This window comes from Dasypus novemcinctus, chromosome 18 (assembly GCF_030445035.2).
Source record: "Dasypus novemcinctus isolate mDasNov1 chromosome 18, mDasNov1.1.hap2, whole genome shotgun sequence".
Lineage (NCBI taxonomy): Eukaryota > Metazoa > Chordata > Mammalia > Cingulata > Dasypodidae > Dasypus > Dasypus novemcinctus.
In genome coordinates, this window is record NC_080690.1 from 26,622,355 (window position 1) to 26,636,731 (window position 14,377).

Below are 14,377 nucleotides of genomic sequence, written 5' to 3' on the forward strand. Positions count from 1 at the left end.
TTTTCTCTGAGAAGACTGTGAAATGAAAGCAGTTGAATCTGAGTCACTGTACTGGAGTTCCTAAGCTGGAAGTAGATAAAGGCAGGTTTCTTAGGGGATATCTTGTCCTCCATGGGAAAATATCTCATTTTTTTAATGAAGCCAACCAAGAACATCAGACTGAGTGGGAAGAAAGAATACCAAAGACACTCCGTGAGGTGCTTATATGGCATTGACTTTCTTTGAGCCAGCTGTAGATTTCCCAGTCAGAACCAAGCACTTCTCCCTTGTGAATTGGTTAGTTGTTGCTTGCACTCCAAAATATCCATAAAAATATAGGCTATCACAATGAGTAAAATAATTTTTCTGCCTTTGAGTCTACCAGTTGGGATATTCATGTGAACAAGTAGCAGGGTTACAATGAGATTCTGGATCCTCAGTCTCTTCATTCCAAAAGAGAATGAGCAACTTCTGAGTGGTGTGAATTAGAGAAGGTATAGGATTATTCTTTAGGCTTATTATCCACCACCACTACCTTTCAGAGTCACTTTCTATTTAGAAATAGAAAGGTAGTGGTAATAGATAATAAGCCTAAAGAATAATCCTCTACCTTCTCTAGAATAACGGCATATCAATAGTACATATATTATCATTTCCATATTTTGAACAATGGTACAATTACTGAAGAGCTGCTATGTGCCAGGCACTGTTTTACTAGATGAATTAGACAAGAGCTCTTCTCTGGAAATTCTATGGAGACAGAGATGTCAATGGTACACTACAATAGTCAGAGATATACACTCTGATAAAAAGAATACACAGTGGTTGTGAGAGACAGTTCTAGCCAGATAAAACCAGAGAGGGTAGAAAGTGTTTATTAGAGAGAAAAGCCAATGCAAGGCATGGGGGCCTGAAAGGAACATTAAAAATTTGGTACTTTGGTATATCTGGGGTAGAGGGATGGAGACTACTTTTGAAAGAGGACTAGAGAGATAGAAAGTGACATAAGAACCACAGTAAATACAAATAAAGACCACTGAAGTAGTTAAACCAAGGGACCAGCCTTAGTGTTTCATATACTATGGAAGATAGATTGGAAGGAATGAACATGAAATTGTTTTGATGTTTTCAGAAACTTTTTTTCAGAAATCCTGAGAAAGGAGGTGTAGCAGTTTGATATAGTTATGAATTCCAAAAATAGGTATTGGATTATGTTTGTAATCTGATCTATTCCTGAGCATGATTAAGTTATGATTGGGGCTTTGATTGAGCCATGTCATTAAGGTGTTGAGTCCCACCCCATGGTAGTTGGGGACTCACAGATAAAAAGCCTGGCAAAGGATAGAGTTGAGGGTTTTTGATGTTGGAGCTATGATGACGGAGTTTTGTGCTGAAGCTTTGGGCTGGAGCCCCAGGAATTAAGCTCACAGGGGAAAGAGAAGCAAGCCCCAGGAGGAAAGGACCTGGGGGAAAAGAACACAGAGGAATAGAGATAGATCCTTAGACAGGCAGAAACCTTGGGGGAGAGAGAAATAGCTGTTCCCATGATAGTCTACAGCTGACCTTGTGGAGAAAACAGAGGATCTGAGCCCAGAGAGGAGAAAGACACAGGAAGAGAGGAACCCAGGAAGCCTGAACCCTAGCAGATGTCAGCAGCCATCTTGCTCCAACATGGGGAAATAGACTTTGGTGAGGGAAGTAACTTATGCTTTATGGCCTGGTATCTGTAAGCTCTTACCCCAAATAAATACCCTTTATGGAAACCAACCCATTTCTGGTATTTTGTATCAGCACCCTTTTGGCTAACTAATACAGGTGGTAAGCCTATAATCACACAATAGGAATAAGTCTTAGAAAGGTCACCTTTTGCAAGAACTTCTAATGGTATAACATTTCCTTTAAGACTATGGGAAAGCTATTTCTCATTTCTGAATCTAGATTTACCTATATTGATGAAGGAATTAGCTCAATCTAGGTAGGCCTTATAGCACAACCATTCTCTAGAATGTGATGATCTAAAAACCATGCATCAGACACATAAAGAATCTGAAGCATTTCATATATGGGCTTGAGCCGAAAAAAACAATTTAAGTCATCAATCTGTTTCCAAAAATGGAAGTGACACTACTGGCTATTCACATCGAGGCAATTAAGTTTAGCAAATCTCAGTTTAGTTTCTATAAAGGTGCTAAATCAACCATTACTTGCATATAAATGTTACTCATTTTTAGTGCAGCTCTGTTTTTTTACTGTCATTTCAGAGCCTCCTTTCCTATGCAAAAAAAATCTCTATCTGTCTATCAATGTTTAATATAATTAAAGGGCTTATTTTTACTGATGAAAAACAGTCTAGAGGGTATGATTAATTAATAATCTGATTCTAAAAAGACTGTGCCTAATAGTGCTTTAACCTGATTCAAATGTTAAAAATTTAGAAGAAAAGGAAAGAAAGTCAATATGCACTTGGCATCACCGGCTCTTAGAATTAACTGTTCTCTTTTGACATCGACTTTATTTTCATCTGTCTGTTTCCCAATGAAGTGAAAGAGTGGAAGTTAATTAGATAATTGGGACATGATTACCTCTTTCACTTACTAATGGCCATCACTTCCATTCAGTATTCTACATGGTTTATGTGATAACTACATAGATACCTTGTGTATGTCAGGCATCATATATGGGAAGTAGTCTTGGGGTCTAGAGGAAAGGTGGCTGGTTCTTAATTCAGTCTGTGTGCTACTTCTGCTGTAAGCTCTGTGACATAGGGAAACGCACTTCACTACTTTTAGACAGTTTCCCCTTCTGAGAAATTTGGGTTATAATATAATAATTGTTTAAAATATTATAATATGGCATTCCCCTACCTCAGTCACCCGGAAATAATTTTACCTTCTGAGAATTAAATATATACAATATCAGAACCTGGTTGATGTCCCATCCAGATGCCCTCAAATCAATTTTATCATCTATTTGAACCCATCCTTCAGCTTCTGTGTACTTAGATATTAACAGTGTGTTCCTGTGTCCTTCTGAAGCTGGCTCTTGAGCACTGGAACCTCCATGCCCAAGGTAATAGCCAGTAACATCTGAGAGTTGTACAATCCTCCCAACTCCATGGTAGCTCACAACCAAACACTGGCATAGGAGTGCAAAAACCCAGCTCTTTTTCCTCAAAGTGGAACAAACTCACAGGCCTTAGTTCTCCAAAGCCCCTCTTGGCATCATGCTGAATATGAGACTTCACTTGAAATCCCAGCTTTGCTTGACTTGTACCCCTGCTGTTTCTGACCATCTCCTCCAAACACCCACTCCCTTTCTAGTTTCTCTTGGAAGCACATCCTTTAATAGGTATCAGTTGCACCTGAATACTTGGCTATATTTCTGACAATCACATAGAAACTTCTGATCTTAGTCTTATATGTAGCTTTTGTTAGGGAGTTGATTATGATGGCATGGCTACAGTATTTGATGGCATGGGTGACTCAATTTCAAGACTGTTATCTGGCATCGTAGAAGATAATGCTGGACTGGAGAAGACTGTGAGTAAGAGAGCAGAAAAGTGGTCAATTCTGTTAAGAAAGACTGCAGTTAATTGAGGGAAACTAGCAAACAGAAGTCAGAGAGCAAGAACTTGTCAATGTTCATCCAGGACGGAGCAGACAACACTGACGATGGTGATAATTAATGTTTCAAACATTGTCGTAATTAAACAGGTCTCACTCTGCTCTTGATAGAATAACATTCAAGAAAGGCTGCCTTTGTTCATATTCTGTGATTATCAAGCAGTTGATTGAATAATATGGAGAAAGAGGGTAATGGGCTAGGAGACAATAGTTAAGCGACAGGTTCTACTTGGTTATAAGATACTATCTTTGTTTCCCATTTTCAGCTTTGACACTATCCTTACAAAAAATCTTCACTTTTTAATTATACTTTCACTTCATCTTCTGGACAGTTACTTTTGGCATATACATTCTTCCCTTAATAACTTTTTAATCCAGGCTGCCTCAAATAGGAGTTCCTGCCTTACTGCTGGCTCCTGGTGTCCAGCTTTTAGCACTAGATAATTCCATCCACGTTTGGTGTGATGGTTTATTTTACATGTCAGTTTGACTAGGCTATGGTTTCAGTTGTTTGGTCAAACACTAGCCTAGATATTGCTGTGATGGTATTTTGTAAATTTGATTAGCCTTTATAATCAGTTGGATTTAGGTAAATGCAATTATTCTTCATAATGAGGGTGGGCTGCCCCCAATCAGTCGAAGGCTTTAAGAGCAAAGCCGTTGTTTCTAGAAGAAGAAATTCTGCCTCAGTACTAAAACCACTACTCCTCTTTGGGTATACTGCCTGCTGATCCCTATGGATTTCGAATTCAAAACTTCAGCATCACTCTTACTGTAATTTCCAGGCTGCCAGCCTGCCCCCACAATCATGTGAACCAATTCCATTAAATAAACCTCCTTCTCTGTTTCTCTGGCGATTCTTGATAATACATCTGGACCAGGAGAATTTTAAGAGATCCCTGTCAGCCACCAGGATGTTTTACCAGATGATTCCATGTGGCATCATTTACACATTCTCTGGGGAAAACAGGCTTCTCAACACACTTCATATCTTAATATACCCCCATATGTGAAAAATAAGCAAACAAAAAAAACCCAAAAAACATTCGCAACTGTATCTTCAAATGCAAAGTATATGACTTTCAACTACTCTGCCAAATAAAATATTATACACGAAGCTGTGGCTTACCTTCTTTGTGGGTTCAGACAGGACTATTCCACTATAATTTAAAATGTAAAGCCCTGCAGGGCTATTTCAGTAGGTAAATGAATTCATGACTGCAGCATCTAACTAATGGTGCACTGATCACAGCTGGAATGAATGCAGTCTGTTTTGTTTTGTTTTGTTTTAAGAATATTGAGTCCATCCATTGGGTCATTTTACATAAATTAATGTATATTTACACCAGTACTCTAAGTAGTACACACAACTGTGACATCCACACTTTCAATTGGAACATGCATTTTTCAGCAAAAATATACATTGGCAAGATTGGTGTGACACATTTTGGACTCTACCACACTGTACAATCCACAGCAACTCATAAAGACTATATTTATTGTCACTCACAATGAAATATGACTCATCTTATGCAAATCCTGAGGACATCAGTTCAGATTACCTGAATATTTTGAGATACAAGTGAAGCTATTTCTTTGAAAGGCTTTTAAGATCAAAGAGCTACTGTTTAGCCTCAGAGGCTGAATATGTTACAGCTTACATTAACTATTTAAGCATGACTTTTGCAAAATGCCTGTTCTCATATCAGGAAGTCTTAACAATATAAAGAAATTCTGTTTAAGACTGGATTAGGGCATTAATCTCTGCGCAATTTGAATTGTGGCAAGGAAATATGAACATACAGAATGTTAGACAAGACCTATTAAACAGCAGACTTTCAGAAGAGGCAAGAGACTTATTAAATGTCATGCATATACTTTTCTGTGATATATGAGTTTATACATAATGATAATATACATTTTGGAATGCTTTGCTCCTCATATAATATGTATGTTTAGAAACAGGAAATGTGAAAATACTGTAAGCACAAAGAAAATCAATTTGTAATCATTTAGTGTGCCACACTGCCCCTATCCTAAAGTATCTGGCAGATGAAAGTTGTAAAGGATATTCCATTTTCTCACTGCTCAGATATGAAAAAAAACATATTTGGTTGCTTCCATTTTTCAACATTATGCTAATGGAATGCAAATTGCAATAGTAGAAAGGAAAACTGGATGGTAAGATGAGACTTTCTGCTGGGTTCAACATTTTAGGAAAAAGACCACGGAACAAATCTCATTTTCTGTGTGAAGCAAGAGGGTAAAAATTTGTATTTAATCATGGATTGAACTTGCAGCAGCTCCAAAAAGCCATCATAAAGCATTGCTAGTGTGGGCACATTTGTTGACCGGATAGTAGCATACAATTCAATTTTCCACCCTTTGCGGTTCAACACAGATAAAAAAGGAGTAAAATGGATAAATTCTCTTTCCCAAAATAATATTTCTAGTTGATGATATTCAGTTGTATCAGAGTCTGCAAAATTTCTTGGCTTTCCAAAGGCAATGAAAGATTTTTTTTTATAATTTGAAAGTTGATGAGTTTATATCCTTTGAATAAATAGAGATAAAGAGAAATAAATATATAGAAACAAAGAGGAAAGGTATATGTCCAGTGTGCAAATTGTTTCACTCTCTATCTGCAGCTACCCAGTCCAGGAAATATTTTGCTTCTGAAAAGTTTTGACTTAACAAAAGTTCTTATCTGAGGTAGCATGGAGGGTGATTGGTGCAGATGATTCCAAGTCTTTAGGAAAAGCCATATGTGGTGGTTTAAAGCTATATGTACCAGAAAAACATGTTCTTAATTCTAATCTATTCCTGTGGATGTTATCCACTGTAAATAGGAACTTTTAATAAGGCTACATCAGTTAAAGTTTGGCCCAGCCCAATCAGGATGGGTTTTAGTTCTATTTCTGGAGTCCTTTACAAGCAGAAAGAAATTCAGACACAGAGAAAGCAACAGAAGCAAGAAGCTGACCATCAACAGAAGCTGGAAGAGAAGGAAGAAACCAGGAGCTAGAGCTTGCCATGTGCCAAGCTAAGGACCAGAGATCACCAGCAGTCAGTCCTAGAATGCTATAGTGTTTGGGAAGCAAGTATTGCCTTAATAATGTCTTGATTTGGACTTTTTCCCATCTTCAACCCATGAGTGAATAAATGCCCATTGTTTAACACAACCCATTTCATGGTATTTGCTAGGGTAGTCCAGGAAACTAAAACATCAGTTATAAAGGTCCCTCAAAGGCAATATCAAATGCTGGACCTTGAGCATGTCATGGTTAAGAAGAAAGGAGTCCAGAGAATTATCAATAATATTAGACTTGCATAAAGAGCAAGCAGTGGGGCACATATCTGATGGTATCAAAGTAGGGCCAGTTAGCAATAAAACTAAGCAAGTTGTAATTGCCATAACTAGTTATGACTGTGGTGATGGGTGGGTTCCAGAAAATCCTGTTCTTAAGGCTAATCCGTTCTGTGCATGTAAAGCTATCATAAATTGGAACTTTTGATTAGAGTCAGCTAAAAAAGTACATTTTGATTATATCACTTCAGTAAGGGATGACCCAGGGTGGGTCTTAATCCTCTTACTGGTACTCTTTATAAATGGAGGAATTAAAGGCTGGAGACACTGGGAAAAAAGTCACAGAGACAGAGAGCAGTCTCCAGAAGTTGAAATTAATGAACCCAGGAGAGAGAAAGCCACAGATGTCACACCTGGGAGATGAAATGAAAGTAATGTAACCCAGAGGAGAGGGGACAGCCAGCAGACCCTGCCATGTGCCTGAATGCACTCAGCTGAGCTCAGGGAGAGAGGAAACCTGGAAGAAAAGGGAGAGACTGGCAGAGACCCCATTGTGCCTTGCCACGTGGCAGAGAGAGTGTCACCTGATGCCTGGATTTGGACACTTTTCCCAGTCTCAGAACTGTGACCTTACTAAATCCCATCATAGGGGCCATTCTATTTCTGGTATAGTGTATTGGCAGCCTTTAGCAAACTAAAATACCAGTGATGGAGAGATCTCAGATTATAAAACACACCTGAAACTGAGTTACAGTTTTATGCTTTTGTCGTTGTAATATCCTTAAGTAATAATTGGTCAACATCTTAGTTCCATCACCTCTAAAGCAGGCTCACAATCTCCTTTATGTAAGGATTAAAGAAAACAATACTTTTCCTATGACTAGCTTGATCCTTATCACATAGAATGTCATATATAATATTTCCCTTTTTACTAAAAAAGAAACAGCAAAAATTTTACTTAAAGTGACTCTCATAGATTTCATTTCTACCTAGAAAATCAATTTGAAAATCAACTTGAAAACCTCCAAATCACAAAATGTAATGTGGGTTCATTACCAAGACAGTTGGGAATACTCAAAGACTTCTCCTGATTCTATTCACCAACAGAAGCAACATCTTTTGAGAAAAATCAAATCAAGGCTAAATATCTGAATGAATTTTTCTCAATTCAAATTCAAAAGTCAAAAGCAGAAATAACATGGGGCTCACAGAAGTAGAAGATTGAAGATGGAGACAAAGGGAAACTGTGTGTTTTTCAGTGATTATCAAGATCTCTGCTGAGTTGCTGTGGATGTCCAGTGTACTTGCATGGCTTGAAAGTGTACCAACCTGGCATGCCTTTAAGGCATATGAATATGTTCAAGTGTTCATGGGGCATTGTCTTGGTGGGTGAAGACCCATACAATAATGAAAAGAATATTGAATTCCCAACATGGGGAGTCCTGCTACATTCTCTAATAGAATGGCAAGAATCCCCTGAGTACACGTGTAGTGCCTAGAGAAGGAAGACAGGCTCTTGATTGTGATGTGTGTACTTATTGAACCTTGTTCTTATGAAATTGAAACTTATCTTAGTATTATATATTGCCTAAGAGTTGTCTTTTGAAAGCCTCCTTGTTCCTCAAATATGGCCTCCTTCTTAGCCAAACTCAGGTGTAAATGCACTATCTTCCCTCCAGCATGAGACATGACTCCTGGGGATTAACCTCCCTGGCACTAAGGGATTATTACTTAATGCTAACTAGCAATGCATCTAGAAAAAGATCTTGACCAAAATAGGGAAATATTAAATTCAAATGAGTTTTTATTGCTAAAAGATTTCAAAATGAATTAGGAGTTCATTCCAGAGATTATGCTTATGCACATCTTAGCAGGATCTCATTGACTACCTCAGTAAACAGTGCCCCAAACAGCAGGGCTCCTAAGGACTTTAGAGGCATCCAAAAACTATAAGCAGGGCAGACAGCTCAGGAATTTGGCACCCTGTTGGTGGGCCTTACTTTCAAATTTATGTTCCCTAGTGTAACAGAATTAGACTCATTTATAGTTCCCCTACATATAACTCTTCTGCCCTGTTTATTTGAACCTATAATTAGCACTATATTTGTTAAATATATATCCCAGAGACTTAAATCTTTGGTCTGTTCATATGTGGTTGAGCCCTGAATCTCAGCAAAGTTCCAATGCCTACTCTCCAGGTCACTGGACTCACCCACGACAACTAACAAGGAGATGATGATGGACAATGCCCATCCCAAGGAACAGAAACTATCTGCTACTGCAAGCATGACAGTTCCAGTTATCTGTCCCATGGGATCCACCCTCTCGATTAAAAACAGAGTGGGCATCATCATCTCCAAATCCTTGAGACTGGGGTATAAACAATGGACTAAAGTAGATTTAATATTATTCTATTGTAGACTTATTATTATTCTAGCAATAGAATTTGTGTGATTGATATAAAGGCAGTGGCCATCAGAGGTTCTAAGGGAAGGGGGAGGGAAGAATAGGAATTGTAATGTGGGGGCATTTCTGGGACATTGGAATTGTTCTGCATGACATTGCAATGAGATACAGGCCATTATAAATTTTGTCAAAACCTATAAAATTGTGTGGAGCAAAGTATAAACTATAATGTAAACTATATTCCATGGCTAGTAGCAATGCTTCAATATGTGTTCATCAATTGTAACAAATGTACCACACTAATGAAAGATGCTAATGTGGGAAAGTGTGTGTGGGGGAGTGGGGTATATGGGAACCCCCTTTATTTTAGATGTAAACTTTTGTAAACTAAAGCTTCATTAAAAATTTTAGAAAGAAAGAAAGAAAGAAAAAAAGAAAAGAAAGAAAGAAAGAAAGAAAGAAAGAAAGAAAGAAAGAAAGAAAGAAAGAAAGAAAGAAAGAAAGAAAGAAAGAAAGAAAGAAAGAAAAAAGGGGAGGAAGGAAGGAAGGAAGGGAGGAAGGGAGGAAGGAAGGGAGGAAGGGAGGGAGGGAGGGAGGGAGGAAGGAAGGAAGGGAAGAAGGAAACCAAGTTTTATTAAGGAGCTATTGTCTAACATCAATGAAATGGGCAGTATTGTCTAATTTACCTTGAGTATTGAGGGAGATTCGAAGTATTAATATATTCCTCAAGTCATCTGTCTCTAATTCATTCTTTTTTTTAAGGAAGTCCTAGGAATTGAACCCAGGATCTCATACATGAGAAGCTGTGCTCAACCACTGAGCTTCATCTACTCTCTGTCTAATTCATTATTATTATTTTTTTTAAAGATTTATTTTATTTAGTTCTCTCCCTTTTCCCTGCATTGTCTTCTCTTTGTGTCCATTCACTGTGTGTTCTTCCGTGTCTGCTTGTATTCTTGTTATGCAGGACCGGGAAACAGTGTTGTTTTTTTGTTGCACCAACTTTCTGTGTCAGCACTCCATGTATGCGGTGCCACTCCTGGGAAGGCTGCGCTTCTTTGCATGGGGTGGTTCTTCTTGAGAGGTGCACTCCTTGAGAGTAGGGATCCCCTACGAGGGGACACCCCTGTGTGGCATGGCATTCAATGCATGCGGCACCACTGTGCGTGGGCCAGCTCCACATGGGTCAGGAGGCCCTGGGTATAGAATCCTGAATCCTCCATATGGTAAGTGGATGCTCTATCAGTTGAGCCACAGTTGCTTCCTTAATTCATTCTTATATCTGCCTCTGTTGTCTAGTTGGGCTTTTAATTGGGGTTCCAGGCCTGCAACTTGATAGAACTAGAATATAACCGACATTCTAGAATACAAACTAGATGATAACCAACATTCTAGAATACGAACTTATTCATAGCATAAGTACTATGAATCCCTGAATCTGGAGGCAACCATGATTTCCTTTCACTAAGAATTTTAATTTGGAAGTGATAGAAATGAAAATGCAGCTCCCAAACCCCTGTTTGTGTATTTTTTTCTTGGTTATTTAGTATGTCATTTCTTTATCTGGTAAGTATTGAGAAACCTCAAACCCTAGGGACATAAATGCAAGTCAGTTTTCAACATGAGAAAACTGATTTTGGTTTCCGATTTGACAGAGGTGATGAACCAGTGCTGACCTTGATGACAATTACAGGCAGGCGCTGGGCATGAAAAGTGTAAAAACAGCAGGCATCAGTGAACAAGCTCTCAGAGGTAATGAGCCAAAGATGAGAGACTCTTCTAATTCCCCTGGGAAACTACTAAAAATAGCTCCTTTGCTGACTTTAAGTATAAAACTAGAATAAAGACTGGGTAATACTGAGGTGTATACATAAATAAAAGACCTACAAAATGAAACAAAGTTCCACAAGTCAAGAGAATGATTCTTGACAAAATTAAACTAGTTTGAAAAGGGCAACAAAGTCCATATCCATGGAATGTAATAGCTGAAAGGGCTCAAAAGGAACTAGTTCACCCACTTGATTTTATAGTTAAGGAAACAGACCTCAGAGAACTTACCTATCTTGCCCAAGGGACAGAATAAATTAGAGACAGAAGCAGATCTAGAACCCTTAAATTTGGGGCCCATTTACACTTCTGCCCTAATATCAAAAATTATCTCTTGTATAGAGCAAGAAGCATGTAGTTTTTTCCTAGATATGATAAAGGTCATATAAAGGATTTTAAAGTGACATAGATTAATTCAGATGCCTGCAAACTGTATTGTCCTTGAATAATGTTGTCTTATCCTTAGAAAATAAGGAATTATGATATTCAGGAATTAAGTGTACATGGAGAAGGAGGTTATGAGAACTTTGTTGTGTGCCCCAATGGCTGCAACATGATCAGGTAAATGAATTACCAATTAATAGTCAATATTAAATCTTAACCTGTACATTTTAACTGAATTAATCACTCTTTTAATACCAGGCATAAACACAGGGGAAAAATCTACTGATTTCATGGGCAAAGAGGTAAAGACACAAATGCACCAACTTACCAGCTGACCATTCCCATCCTTGGCCCAAGGGATGAATATTGCTTTACTTTAGAAGTCTTTTCCTTGGGAAGGACATGGCTGACAGCACAGTGTGTAAAGTTCCACTTCCACTGCAACTTCATTGTGTGGGTCTTCATTTTTCTTATCCAAAAGATAGCCAGAGGTATCTTTCGTGAAATGGAATACACAAGATATCAAACTTTTATTATACCCTATGCTTGTTGCTGAGACATTTTTTGACTATCACAAGATTTGTTTTACTATTTTTCAATAATAATGAAAAACAAAACAAACAGATTTTAGATGGGCTCATGATAATCATGAATAAAGACTACAGCTCTGCAGAGTGGGTATAGCTCAGTGGTTGGGTATAGGCTTCACATGTACAAAGGCCCAAGTTCAATACCTGGTACCTCAAAAAGACTACATCTCCCCACAAGTTTTGTCTAAGTAAGTTTTTGTTAATGTTATAGAATAGAAGTGTATTTGTCAGGGTTCTCTAGAGAAACAGATTCAATAAGAGATATCTGTCAAGAGTATACGTTTCCATGAGTCTCTCATGCAGCCATGGCGATGCACACGTCCAGGTTCCACAAGCAGGCTACAACCAGGGGCTCCAATGAAAGTCCAGTGAAGGTTCTTGATGAGTTCTGGGAGATGTTGGCCGTCCAAGGACGAACTGGGAAACTGTCAATGCTGGAATCACTTCCCCTTTTAAGGAATTCAACTGATTGGGTTAAGCCATCACTCATTGCTGATTGATGTAATTATAACCAGCTAGCTATGATTTACCACCTCAGCAAAGTCAATGTTGACTAAAGTCCATAAATGCCCTTGTATTACAGTTATCCCAGTGCTTGCTTGACCAAACAACTGGACACAATTTCCTGGCCAACGTAACATAATAGCCTAACCATCACTGGAAGTATTAGGTGGTTTCTGAAATTTTCTTGTGTAGGGTGGGACTTAACCTCTATATGTTCTTCTTTATTATTTCCTTCTTCCATTCTGCAGCTTGAAACAGATGCAATGGTTGAAGCTCTAGCTGTCACCTTGGATGATGAGTTTAAAATCCATAGCCAGGTTCTTGACTTCATGAAACCATATCAGACCTAAACTGACCCTATCTGGTCTTGGTTGAAGTAAAGAAAGGTATCTTGTGTGTTTAAGCCATCTTTGTTAGAAGTTATATGCCACATGTTGTTGAAATTTCTAATATATCACACTCCATCAGAGCAGTGATGAATTCTTACTGGCACTTTTTTCCAGAACCGAAGTAGAAACTAATATCTGCCTGAGTCAGACAATAAGGAGAATGGTTATTTTTTAATCAACAACTTTATTTTAGGAGTTCAAGTTTATGAACTCAGAACATAGTTATGTGTCTTGTTAGTTAAAAAGAAGAAAAATTAGTTAGCTTTTGATTGTGACACACTTTTTAATGTAATACCTGAAAAACACACTCAGATTTCAAAGAGAGGAGAAACATCAAAAAATGCCATTGGTTCAAAATTCTCTGCCATTATCATTTCAACATTTCAACTCAAATGTTAGATAGTCACCCATTAAACTTAAAAAAAAAACAAAAAACTTTATATTCAATGCAATATAACTATCAGAGCAATACTTTCATTCGTTTCTTTATTGAACAGTTACTGAGTGCCTACCACTTGCCAAGCACTGATATCTATATCTTTAGATATTTTTTCTTCCTCAATACTTATGTAAACCAGCAGATAAGTTTAACTTTGTCAGCTTTGAATTTAGTCCATTTGTCAGTGGGTCCTAATCAAGGCTTCTTTTGACAACAATACCCTTGTTTGTTTATAGATGTTTTGTACCCTTCAGGCTTGTTTGCCATCTCTCTCAATCTTCAAGAGATGCTGAAAGAGACAGAAAGAAAAAGAGAGAGGAAAATAGAGGGATAAAGACTGAATGCTGGCAGGTGTCAGTGTATATGATTAATCTTAGACAGAACTCTCGAATTCCAGGAAGGAACAATTACAAAGATTTTTATTAGAATCCGCTACATACACTCCTACCTGCTTCCTTCGATTTGTCAGACCAGTTCCAGGTTTGCCTTGGCCTCTAAAGAGTGTTCTTAATTTTCTGGCATTGTGAATCTACCTCCCAGCTGGGTTCAGCTCTGTCAGTGACTCTCCCAGAGTCCCAAAGAGCATTTTGAATTTTAGATTTTCATGGGGAACATGATATTTTAAGATTTCTTCTCCATCTCACTGTCAACTATGCATTCTTGTGAGTCTTTGCATCTTCCAAAAATCAGTGTATGATTTAAAGAGAGTGCTAAGGGCTGAGTTGCCAGGTGTTTCTATTCCACACATTAGCACTGATGGGGTCTCAGCGTGAACATAAGTTACTCTCTTTGCCCACTGGTCGCAGGTACTTGTCAAACCAGCTTTCCTAATTTGGAATAATTGTGGGTTAAGAGATGGTTGTGTTAAAGTAATAAAATATCTGAATTATTAAATATCTTAAAATATTTAAAAATGGATTTTGCTTAGG